The 5,162-nt window shown below is 47.5% G+C and overlaps 1 protein-coding gene across 1 annotated transcript in view; it reads right to left on the minus strand.

Moving 5' to 3' along the window:
• Positions 1 to 4,591, minus strand: part of ARSJ (arylsulfatase family member J) — a 36,469-nt gene extending 31,878 nt beyond the window's left edge. Inside the window, exon 1 of the mRNA XM_026034625.1 lies at positions 4,552 to 4,591. The gene's annotated coding sequence lies outside the window, so the exon portion shown is untranslated. The remainder of the gene's footprint in view (positions 1 to 4,551) is intronic.
• Between the last annotated feature and the right edge of the window lie 571 nt (positions 4,592 to 5,162).

The raw sequence follows: 5,162 nt of genomic DNA on the forward strand, positions 1-5,162 counted from the left end.
CTGCCCCCCTCTTTCTCTCTCTTTCTCTCTCTCTTTCTTTTCCTCTTTCCTCCCTCCCTGCCTTCCCCTTCCCGCCGCACCTCCTCCCCGCCGTGCTTCCCCGCCTGGCGCCGGCCCCGGCCCGCGGCAGCATCGCGCCCTGCGAAGCGCTGCGGGGTTCGGTTCTGTTTCCAATAAGCCGGGCTCAAATCTCAACGTGCCACAGTTGCCAAAGAGGGACGGCTTCGCCCTGGTCCTTAAAGATCCCAGAGCAGGCAGAAAGTCACGTTCGTGCACGCTTACGCTGAACGGAGCCAAATGCGCAGGTCCGACCTAAGACGGGTCACGGTGACGGTGAGGACTTTCACTCAGACTAGACTTGGTGGGGCAGCAGCTCCTGAGGAGGCAGCCCACCAAACCGGACAGGTGCTGCGGCTCCCCGTGGGCAGCCCCCTGAAGCTGCAGCCGGCCCCTGCCTGCCAGCAGGTCGGCCCTATCTACCTTGCCTCCACTGCGTAAACGGGCTGGGCTCGAGCTCAGCAAGTCCAGCACGCTCCCAGGAGCCTGCCCTGCTCCCAGCTGCCGCTCACTGCCCCAGAGAGCCCCATACGGMGGGCAGGGAAGCTCTGGGAGGAGGAGGAAGAGACCTCACGTCTCAGTCTTCCTCTGGCACAGCCTGGCACTCGCTTGTGCACTACATGAAAACCTGCAGAAACAACCATCTCTAACAAAAAGCTCCCACTTCTGCAATCACCACAAGGGAAYATAAAGGGCACCACGACACTCCATCTAACAGTGCTCTTAGTTTCTGCAACGTGCAGCTTCCAATGGAAGCATTGGAAGAGAACGGTGAGAGAAAACATGAGAAACTACTTCTTAACTGATACCCCTGCAGAGCATTCGGTGTTGGGCGCAGCTTTACATGCTTTAAGTGCCTTCAGTAACACAATCTAAGCCMAGTGTCTGCATTTGGCCTGCCTGCATGCTCAGGCTTACATCATTCACCTCCTAACAGCACTTGGTGTCCTTGTTCTGCAAGAGAGAATCATAGGAATGCTGTCCCAAAGGAACTTGAATTGGAGCCAAATCCAACCGACTTTGTGCAAAAGTGCTGAAGTGAACAGACACATTTCCACTCTAAAACTTCCAGTGAAMGAGCTCCCCGACAGGGCTTCACTGAAGTGATTAAAACATGCAGTGGAAGAACATCAAAGTGGACACGGAGTGAGGGATTTTCATACGCAACCTAAGGGCTTGTCCACACTGGAAAGCAGCACCGATGAGCTTACACCTGCACTGGGAAGGCTACAAAGGTTAGCTCCTGAGGTAGAACATCTTCTGAAATCAGGATGGCTTTATAGCATGTTACCTCAAGCCCTTTTCAAAAACAAAACAAACAAACAAACAAACAAAAACTAAACCAAAAAACATGTATTCACCTACTGAAATAACATGTATTCACCTACTGAAATAACATTCCTGAAATAACATTCCTTTTAGAAAAACTCTTCACTCAAATTGACTTTACTCTCACTTCTCATGAGAGTAAAGAAGGTACTTCCTAAGCACATAGGTACAAAATAACACACAGACAAAGCTATAACTCTACATAGTAAAATGAAAACCAGATAAGTAATAGTATCTTGCCTTTAATATATCTAATGTGACAAGGTAAGCAAAATATGTTGTCCTTTTAAAATGTGCTCTAACAGCAGGATGGACCCAGACAGGAATTTAAAACAAAATGCTAAATACTTGCTAAAGTCTATTGATACTTTTGTAGTAATTAAGATATTTTCTCCTTATTTCTTAATGCTCRTCTTTCAACAGCAAAATATCAAACTTCAGGTATTACCATGCAGTTATTAAGAAACGTACAGTAATTATAACCCACATCTTATGATGTCTAGATATAATTATCTGTAACTATGCACCTATAATTTTCCTTAGGGAATCAAAATATTTCAGGAACATTCAAAGAGATTATCGAGGGTTGGCTGCGTGGCATCATTACTGAGCAAGTGATTAGCACAAGTGAGCGGAACCGCAGAACCAGAGAGATGCGAGTTTGGAATCAAGATTGTCCAAATGGTAGATAATGGATGGATACGGCCTTCAGTAAACAGTGGGATACCTTTGGATTTTCCTGTGCTGCCTGCTGGTAGCATTGTGTTATCCATATCATCCACCCAACTGCAGATGAAAACATTCCTGGGCAATCACTGCCCGAGGTGTCTCCAGGAACCTGGCCTTCTTTCACTGTGCGCTGGACAGAACACCTAACTTCCTTTCCCTTTTTGAAAAAGTAAACTTATATAAGCAAAATAGTATGCTGGCCATGGAAAATAATGTGCCGTTAACACTCCACTTAAGAAAACTTTTGTAGATGCTCAGGAGTTGGAAGCATGGTTTTTACAGCCCCCTCAGGATGCCTGGTGAAGGGAATAAAAAGAGTTGTGCAAGCTGCAGCAAGGTCCCCAGGGAAAAAACACACAACCTTCATAAATACTTTAATTTGAGGGTAATGAATATATTAATCCAAATACACACTAATTAAAATTGAATTTAGTATTCCATTAGGAAATTATGTATTTTTAGCACTTGTTATACAGTCTCTGTGTGTACTGAGACCACAAAATTAACTAAATTAACATGTGTCGAGAGAGGAATTTTGTTGCAGGCTTGTCCTCAGTTATCTCCAGCCAAGCTAGGGGCTATTAAACATACCCTTTTCTAGTTGATTCAGATCAGGCTTCCACCTAACCTTTCCGTTTCTGGCACATATATTTGACAAACAAATACAAGCCCAAGAAGATAGCAGCTGAAAGGTGCTGCTGAAAAACTAAAGGAGACGGTTCCTTCAAAGCCAATCACGGCAGAGCAAAGAGCCGTGGGGACCAAGAGGGACAGCAAAGAATGAGCTTGGTAGAGCCAGACCCTGCCAGGGGTTCTGCAGAGAGGCCTTGGGGAGACGTGACTCAGAGGCAGCCTTCTGAGTCACAGCTCTGCTCCTATTCCCTTCATGCCTCCCGGTGACTCCTTGCTTGCTGCTGGACTGTGTCAGATTCAGAYACCAGGCAACAGTGAATTTAAACATCTTGGGGGAGAAATCTTTTAAAAAGAGACACACCTCAAAGAACGCAGATAAAGATATTTTTTAAAGAAGACGACAACGCAGGCTGGGTGATCTTGCCCGTCACAGTGGCTAGTACGGAAACGAGACCACACTGCCCCCGTAGCAGTGCAAGAGGAGCCTGGCACGCGGCTCCAGCGCGGGCAGCAGGTACGGGCTCAGCGATGCCACCCTTCCCCTTGGGCAAGCACAGGCTCTGAGCGGGAATCTTGCTAAGAGTTCACAAGGAGCAGGAATGGAAAGGGCAACATAGGTTTTAGGAGCACAGAATCTAGGAAAAAGATGATGTTTTCAAACAGTGCAACTTCTACGGTAACATTGTAATGATTCTTTTAACGTTTAGCTCATATATAGAAAGGTAATTCTCATTTGTTGTAGACTACGTGATGCTTTTCACCTTCCAGTCAGGGCTGCCAGCAACAGAAAAGGTTACAATGCAGGATGTGCATTCCCCTGCTCTTCTTGGTTATGCCTGAGGCCAGAGTTCAAAATTGGTTCAAAACCCATTTTTTGGAACAGTTATTTTTAGTTTAATAACTACAACTATATTAAGAGGAAAGCTGCCTTCGGCCTACACACACAGACAATATGCTTCAGATTCCCAAGAGCAGGAAATCTAACTATGCATTTCCYATTAACCTTGCTTTTACCAATAATCCAGTTTCTGCACACCATCGGCCTCAGCGCATCTCTCTCCTGGAGTAGGGAAAAATCAGGCCTCCACTTCATTTGGTTTCCCAAGTGGATACTGTGCTTTGGTCCAGCACTCATTGCTGGAAAGAGCATATTAGGAACATGAATAAAAACTGGTGATTCACGGGACTGACATCATTGCCTTTGCTTTCATAGGAGGAACCTGGTAATTAATTTGCAGATGTGCTAGTCATGAATTATCAGATTGCACCAGTGACTTACTCCCCAGTTCAGATGACATAAGCAGAACTTGCTGCTAAGTTATTCTATATTTAACGCAGTTTCCTCAGTTCCCTGCTGTATTCCATAGGCAGACGTCCAGAGTCTGATCTCAGCTGCCTTCAGGGATGTAAACTGGCAGTAAATTGACTGATGCCAATAAAGTTACCCAGAAGCTTAGGGCTTGACCTTAGGCATGGCTCACACAGTGATCCCTGTCACAGCTACAACACCAAAATCTTGGAGCTGCTGTCGTCCTTCTGCAGGAGCCCCTAGTTATAAAGCCCAAATCAACCAAGTGAGGCAGGTCCAAAGCTTTCCATTGGTGCACACCTGCTGGAACAACTGCTTTTGCAAACAGCAAGCACCACGTGCGATGTCGACGCATCTACTTCCTTAGGAAAGGGAACATTTCGGTAGCAGATACCAGAAAAAAAAATAAAGTGGCATGTGGATCTCAATAACAGACAGCCTTAGAGATGATATATTCCCCCCACGTAAAGGGTACGATGTTTAGACGTACTTACCACTTTTGAAGTCCAATCTGCAAAGGGTCTGCATCTGCTGTATTTATGTATTTATCCTCTCCATTCACATTGAGGGCTTCTCACGCAGACTAAATGGAGTTTTGCTCTCCTGAGGATGAGGACAAAGTTATTCACTTCAGAGGGGCAGGAGCAGAGCTTCCTGAGGCATTTTTCTGAGAGTTAGCCCCTGCACCTCTCAGGCTGAGGGTGCAAACCAGCTCCACAGGCCCGGCTGGGCACCAYGGCCCCACGGCCTGGCTCCCTGCGAGGGCTCCGCTCCCGTTCCCGCTGCTGGCCGCCACCTTGTCCTCACRCACTCGGCCTCCGACACTCTGTCCAAGGCACCCAAGTCCATGGGAAAGGGTCGCGGATCCCAARGCTCTGCTCGCGGTGGTGCCAGCAGCGACACCGGCTCTCACTGGCGCTGCTCCCTTGGTCCCAGCTGCACCGCCAGGCATAAACTCCCTGGTGTTTAGTTCAACACCCCAGTCTGTAGGGCTGTGGGCAAGGGCTGGGGACACCTTTCTGGCTCTCCTGCCTTTTGAGGAGCCTGAGCAGGTTACCGCACATTTCCTGGCTCCGCAGCCATCCTCACGCTGCTTGCTCTGAAG

This window comes from Nothoprocta perdicaria, unplaced genomic scaffold (assembly GCF_003342845.1).
Source record: "Nothoprocta perdicaria isolate Ctin4 unplaced genomic scaffold, notPer1 scaffold_149, whole genome shotgun sequence".
In the NCBI taxonomy this organism is placed as follows: domain Eukaryota; kingdom Metazoa; phylum Chordata; class Aves; order Tinamiformes; family Tinamidae; genus Nothoprocta; species Nothoprocta perdicaria.